Below are 7,587 nucleotides of genomic sequence, written 5' to 3'. Positions count from 1 at the left end.
AGTGGGCGGGGGGGGGTCGTGTCCGTGCGTCCCCCGGAGAGGGCGGGGACCGGCAGCCCGGCACTGAGAGGGGTCGGGGGAGGTTTGGGGGTGCCCTCCGTGATCGGGGTGGAGCGGAGCAGTGTCTGGACACACCCCGAGGCGTGGGGGACCCCAGAGCGCTCCCCTGCCCGAGTCTGTGCCTTCCCCACCCATCCTCGCATGAAGCCGAAGCTGCCTCCTCCCCGAGCAGCCCCGGCTGGCAGCAGGGGTACGGTGTGGGCTGTCTCATCTATGGCTCCTTTCATCTCTGCTCCCCAAACACTCCCACGGCTCGGCTGGTACCCAACATCACTCCCAACGCACAGAGGGAAACTGAGGCACCACCCTGAGCCTTGCCAGGCAAGGAGAGGAAAGAGAAGAGCTGTGGGGCCATACCCCTGTGGCACATGCTGCCCCTGTTTTCCACAGATGTCCCCATCACCACGAGGACTGCTTCATCTGACTCCTGAACAGTTCCCTGGCTGGGCCAGCACTGTCAGGCTTTGTGGGGCTCCTACAGGACAGGGGAGGGCAGCAGAGAACCCAGGGCAAGCCAGCTCAGGTTTGGCCTTGCTCCTTGCTTGGTGCCACCACAAAGAGATCACCCACCTGTCTGAAGGGGGGTCAGGATGCACCAGGGACCGTCACCCCGCTCCTGAGGCAGAGTTTTGGGGGCACAGGGCTCTCTGCCACAGCCCAGGGCCCTCTCCAGCCCCAAGCCCTGTCCAGCTCCCAGCCACGCAGCTGAGGAACATTTCACCCCGTGCACTGGCCCCAGCTGAGGTCATGTTTTCGGCAGGGCTGAGCCGGGCTCTTTCGGAGAGGGGCCCTGGCCGCAAGGCCCACGGGAGCCTGCACCACCCCTCCTGGCTCTGAGTGGTGCCAGCACAGCACGAGCAGCTTGGTTTGGCGTGGGATGGGGCTGGACACAGCTTTGGTCCAGTGGGACATGGAGCAGCCTGGGTCCCACGACACGGGGAGCGGGTGCAATGCCGCGTGCCAGCACGGACAGAGAGCAGTGTCACTGTCCCTGCCACATCTCCATCACTCCAGCCAGCAGGCAGGCTCTCACCAAGGCAGATCTTCCTTCCCTTCTCCACTTACAGCCCTTTGCACCCCTGGGGAGGGGTCAGGAATGGGAAGGGCTGGGTTTACCCCAGGTGGCAGGAGCCCTGCAGCACCTCCAGACAGCGTGTGGGGGTGACAGGAGCACTGACTGTGGCACAGCAGAGGGTCCTGGGGGGAAGCACAGAGCCAGCAGCCCCTGGCCACCAGGCTCCCAGCGTGCTGCTGGCCCTGGCACTGCTCCTGGCCTGTCCTGGCTGGCGTGACCCAGGCTGGCTCGGCCGCCTCGGAGCAGTTGCCCATGTAAGGGCAGAGGGCTGGGGAGCCAAACTGCAGAGCGGGATGTCCGAGAGCGAGTGGGTGGTGATGCACTCGCTCACTCACATGCTCCAGGATGCGAGAGGAGCTCGCAGAGGCCAGGAAGGGATTTTCCTTGGCTGAGAGTGGGGTTGCACAACCGCAGTCTCTGGCAGGGAAGGGGTCAGACCTCGCTCGGAGCAGCAGGCGCTGCTGCATCTGTAAGGGAGCAGCCAGGCTCCTGATGTAAAGGCAGGAGGAGTCTGGTGGCCAGAAGGGAAGTGGATCCCTGAGCCAAAGGGTGCTCAGAGTCCTGATGAGGCTGCCCTGCTGCCAGGAAAACCATGCTGGGGGCTCTGCTTGCCACTGTCCTGGCTGTGGCTGAAGCAACTTGCCTGTGCTGATACCACAATGCTGGTTCTCAAGCAAAGCTGGGAACAAAATTCCACTGGCCAGTCCCACACACAGGGTGATGCTGTCTCCCTGAACCCCATGGACACTCCAGGGTGTGATTGAGCCCCAGCAGCACCCACGGAGTGAGTGGGGCGAGGAGCTGGCCTGGGAGCTGCAGGAAAGCAGCCCTGCAGCACCCAAAGGGAGACAGAGGAACCCCTGGGCCAGAGCTGGGGGTGGCTGGAGGCACTGGAGCAGGGACAAAGGAGCCCTTTGGAGCACAGTGAATGGTGGCTTCACATCTGATCTTTCCTCTGGGCACTGGTGCCACGCTAGGTCAGGGCTGCAGCAGATTTTTGGGACAAGGTTCAGACCCAAACATTCTCCCCACAAACCCCAGCTGCTGCACGCTGCTGCTGGGCTCCTTTAAGGAGGGAATCTCGCCTCCCTCATCAGTTCAGGCTAATTAAACTCTGCTAAACCAATTAGAGCTGCAATTTGCAACAAGACGTTCTATTGAGAAGAAGAGCCCAGGGTCAGGGCAGAGGTTTCATACCGCCGGCGTGGATCTGTGGGCAGGTGTTGGCCAGGGCCCTGGATGTTGCCATTTCCCTGTCGGGGCGAGGTGATCCTGGCCCCATTCCTCTCCTCACCGCAGTGGGATGCCCCAGTTTCTCTCATGCAAGCAGAGATGCTGCCAAACACCGCAGTGGGGAGAGGGGCTGCTGCTGGGGGCTCCACAGCCCCAGCTCAGGTTTATCCATGGGACCCTCGGGGACAGGCTCAGCTCAGCAGGGCCAGCACTAGGCTCAGCGTGCAGCCAGCGAAGGGGGACAGGACTGAGGCTCGGTCACGTCCCTCGGAGCACGTGGCGAGTGGCCAGAGCGAGGCGTGAGCCGAGGGCACGGCCCCGCCGCCGCTGCCGGCAGCCCTGAGCCTGCGGCAGGATTTTCTCCCGCATCCTCACGGCTCCAGCCCGGTGAATTGACTCAGGGTTTGTTTGGGGAGAGAGTGTCAGGACGGCACCTTGATGGGCTCACTCCACCCCCAGCGCTGACACGGAGCTTCGCCCCGCGCCCCGGGGCGGCAGCGTCACCGCTCCGTGCCTCAGTTTCCCCATCTGCTGAGGCGAGATAATGCTCCTCTGCTTGATCCTGCACTATCTCCCAGGAAGGTTGCAGGGATTAGTTTGCTAATGTTTGCAAGGAGCTTTGAAGATGAAAAGCCGTGAACAAATGCCAAGAAGTGCTGAGCTGGATTCTCCTCGCCAAGTAATCGTTTCATGTTGCTGGGACACTTCCACTTCTGTGGCTGAAGGAAGGCAGGGCGGGAGCGCCAGCGTTCAGGGAAGGCTAGGAGGCTGACATACATTCCCAAGACCTGCCCCTCCAAATCTGATCACCCATTCTGTTTGATTCCTGATCAAATTCTGATCCCTCCTGCTGATGCCCAGACCCAGACCCCCTCCCTGCTGCTGGCACCAGCATCCCCAGCACCCCGCAGGCACCACAGGAAGCATCACCCTGGGAGGCTTCACTCCCTCTCCCCTTCTCAGAAATGTAATTTTCTCCAGTGCTTTGGGTGCCCCCAGCAAGAGCTGCACTTGCCCAATGCCTCTCCTTTTCAAATCTTTGGTCTCAGCGCCACCAGCTCTGCCCTGAACTGATGGGAGATGCTCTGAGCTCCGTCCGTGCTGGGGAAATGCAAGTGCTGGGAGCCAGGAGGTGCAAGCAACATGGAGCAGGGACTGGGAAGGCTGGGATGTGGGAAAGCAGTGACCAGAGCCAGCAAAGTCATCCCATCCCATCCCATCCCATCCCACTCTGCAGCCCAGCCTGGAGAAGCCACCAGAGTGTCCCTCTCAGCCAGGAGCAGCTCGTGGCTCCAGTTCCACCCCTCCTGTCCACGCTGATTTCCAGCCACCTTAGCGAGCTCCTTACGGGCTGATCCCATTGCCCACATGGCTGAGCCCGGTGGGGTTGGCCCGGCGGTGACACAGGCTCTGCGTGTGTGTGTTTGTGTGTGTGTGTGTGAGTGTAAACAAGCCGTGAGTCAGCGCCGGCGGCCGTGCGGGCTCCCAGCGCGAACGCTGCCGCGGCAAAGGGCAGGAGAGAGACGAGCCTGGAGGGAAGAGCTGGGAACGTCGGGCAACCGTGTGGGGCTGAACCGGGTCCAGCAGAGCCAGGAAAACCTCCCGGGTCATTAAAGTCTGCTGGCTCCTTGGTGAGGCTGGGGAGAGGTGCTGCTGGAGGAAGCAGAGCTGCACCGGGAAGGGCAGCGGCTGCTCTGATCTTCGCTCCCGGAGCAAGGTGCTGGTTATTGGGGTGGCACACGTGGCTACTGCCATACCAGCCATACCGTGGACCCCACTGGCACTGCAATCCCAGCATTCCAGCCTTGCCAGCCTGGTGGGTCCCCATCCCATGGGCCTGTAAAGAGCAGAGCCACCACAGGTCACATCCTCCCCGGAGCCCACATCTGCCACACAGCCCTTGTCAGCCAAAGAGCCTCATTGCTTGGCCCAGGCTGGCAGTTGTTAGAAAAGCATGTTTTTCACATTAAAATTTCCCTTGAAGAACAATGGTTTAAACCAAGCATAAAAAGGGAAAGAATCCAAAAAGAAAAAACAAGAGAAAGGAAAATTTTTGGTGGAGCTTAAAATCAGCCCCCTGGGACCATGAACTTCCCCTGAGCCACTCTGCCCTGGCTGCTCCCAGGGGAAGGTGAGCCACTGGGACAGCACAGCTGGGCCAGGGAAGGACCACCAAGATGCCACCAGCCCTTCTGATGGAGGGATCAGAGGCATGGGGGGCTGGGGACCACCCTCCAGCAGCATCCCCCCAGGGTGCTGAGGACGGGGCTCAGCCTGTGCCGCTGCTCCCGGGTCACCGTGAGCTGCTGGATCACTGCCAGGTGGGATCCAGACCCACAGCCTGGAGGTGTGAGGCTCCAGGAGATGAGGTGGGGGATGTAAATCTCTCGATCTGTCTGAGCAAATTCAAAGGAAACCGATTCAAATCCGCCGTGACACGACTGGCTCGGGGCGGGTAGACAATCCCGGCAGTGTCTGTAAGGAATCTCGCCGCTTTCCTTTGAGTGGCCTCCAATTTATTAATTAAAATAGGCAATTATATATGATGTGGGGTGGAGGGGAGCAGGGAGACCAGCTGCACCAGTTATTCTCACTTGGCAGGAATTGCTCTGGGAGCTGCTCTGGCTCCAGGAGGTGCTTGTGCTTCCCAGGGCTCAAGGCAGAGCCTGGGATGAGCCCGTGCCCGGAGCTGCCCCTGTGCCTCCAGCACCTGGGCATGAGGGGCTTTCAGCTCCAGTCCCCACTTTCTTCAGGAGCACAGCGTCCAGAGGCCAGGAGGAATCCCTTGACCCCCTCTTTGGGGCATGTGTCCCCTCCACTGCTCAGCCCAGGTGGGATGGTGGCTCTGAGCTGCTGGAGGAGCCCCCCAGCCTGTGCCACCCCCTCGGACATTGGGATTTTCTGCTGGGAGATTTTCCGCTGCCCTTCCCAAGCGGGGTGGCCGATTTGGGAGCGGGCTGTGTCTAATGATGACTCGATCCTACCTGGGGAGGTGTCACCTCCTCGTCAGCCCTCTCAGGTGAGGGTGCAGTTTGCCTTTCTGCAGCACCGTGGGAAAATCCTTCCCTGGGTGACTCAAATTTGCTCCTGACCAGACGCAGCTTCCTCGGAGGCAGCAGAAGGAAGGGGGACAGGCAAACACAGAACCCCCAATCTCGGGGTGCCCGAGCACCATCAGAGATGGGGTCTCCATGGGATTTTCATGCTCTTTGTGGGGAGGAATCATGGCTGGGGCCAAAGGCAGGGCTGTCTGGGAGCCTCAGCCCCCAGAGAAGGGCAATCCCCTCTCCAGCAATGAGGGATGGGCAGTGGCTGCAGTCCTGACATGGAGGCAAACCCCAACAGGGGAGCGAGGGGCTTTTGGGGGACCCTCCCCACTGCTGTGCGCCCGCTCTGCTGCCCTTATCTCCGTGAGCATCCACATCCGCTGCCATTTGCATCCCAACGAGTGTTGCCACGTTCAGCTTCCACAGCTCCTGCGTCAGGGAATTCCAGAGGGACAAAGTCAGTGGAGCCGGATCCTTCCTCCTCACCATCCCACAGGCACCCGGCACCCATTTGATCAAGTGGCAACTTGTCCTCCGACGGTGAAACAGGGCACGGAGAGCCGCGGGGAAGGAGCTTCCCTCGGGGTGTGAAATGCCCCGTCCGGAGCCGCGGGCTCCGCGCTGGGGCTCCGGGCTCTGTCTGGCTCCGGGCTGGGCCACGACGCACTGTCTGGACCCACCTCCCGAATAAAATAGTTACGGTTTCCTCATCACCTGTAAATAAATGCCAACGCGCCTTATCGGCGGCCGGCATCGTCGATCAGCCGCTGTAACTCCGCAATTCCCGCACGGCCACCGAGCCCTGGCAGCTGCTGACCCTGCCCCAGCCCTGCAGAGCTGGGTGCCACCAGCGTCCAGCCCCTGTCCCCGCTCTGCCCAGCTCCGCAAATCCCTCCCCGGCTCCATCCGGCGAAGCTGGAGCGGCAAACCCCGGGATGAAGATGCCACCTGCTGGGAGCGGGGCTGGCGTCCCGGGCTCGGAACTCCGAAACGCCGCAGCCCCCGCTGTGCGGAACTCTTCAAACCGCGCGGTTCTGCCGCTCCAGTCCCGCCCCGCAGGCTCGCAATCCCCCTGCCCAAAGCCCCGCAACCGCGCCGCGTGGGTGCCCCGAAATCTCCCCAAAATATCACCCCGAAAATCGCCCGTATCGCGTGGATGCCCCAAAATCTCCCAAAATCAGCCCGAAAATCGCCCATATAGCGTGGATGCCACAAAATCTCCCAAAAATCACCCCAAAAATCATCCCTATCATGTGGATACCCCAAAATCTCCCCAAGATCACCCATACCGCATGGATACCCCGAAATCTCCAAAAAATCAGCCCGAAAATCGCCCATATTGCGTGGATACCCCAAAATCTCCCCAAGATCACCCATATCGCATGGATACCCGAAAATCTCCCAAAAATCACCCCAAAAATTATCCATATTACGTGGATGCCCCAAAATCTCCCAAAAAATCATCCGAAAAATCGCCCATATTGCGTGGGTACCCCAAAATCTCCCCAAGATCACCCATATCACGTGGATACCCAAAAATCACCCCAAAAATCACCCATATCACGTGGATACCCCAAAATCACCCCAAAAATCACCCATATCGCGTGGATACCCCAAAATCACCCCAAAACCCTGGCTCTGCAGTGCCACACAACAGCCCCTGAGGATTGGGACCCCAGTGAGGGCCAGGCAGAGCCTCTGCTGCAGCCTGGGCAAAACGCTGGCCCTGAACCGAGCCGCAGGTGGGATTCTCAGGTTCCCAAAAACCGAGATTCCACCTTTCAACCCCAAAAACCTCCCCAACACCCAAGGGGCAAAAGTCTGGGAGAAACACCCAGCCTGAAAGTGTTCTGCCAAAACAGAACATTGCAGTTCCTCTGGGGCTATTGCATCTTGAAGCAGCTCCCCGGATTCTCACTGGGATTTTCACTCCCTTTTTCCTCCTTTCGGGGGACTCCCCCTCTCCCCAACTCATTTTTCCCACTTCTTTTAAAAATTAAATCAATAAGCCAGCTTTATTTTAAAGCTGGGGGGTCCGGTGGGGCTGAGAGAGGGATCAGGAGCCCGGGGAGGAGGGGGTGTAGGAAGGATTGGGGGGGTTCCCAGAATTGGGGGGTTCCCAGAATGCAGGGGAGTTCCCGGAATCGGGAATCCAATCCCGCCGCTTTCCCG

Source organism: Pyrgilauda ruficollis, unplaced genomic scaffold (genome assembly GCF_017590135.1).
Source record: "Pyrgilauda ruficollis isolate IOZ18807 unplaced genomic scaffold, ASM1759013v1 scaffold115, whole genome shotgun sequence".
In the NCBI taxonomy this organism is placed as follows: Eukaryota; Metazoa; Chordata; class Aves; order Passeriformes; family Passeridae; genus Pyrgilauda; species Pyrgilauda ruficollis.
Note: the sequence above shows the minus strand (reverse complement) of the source record.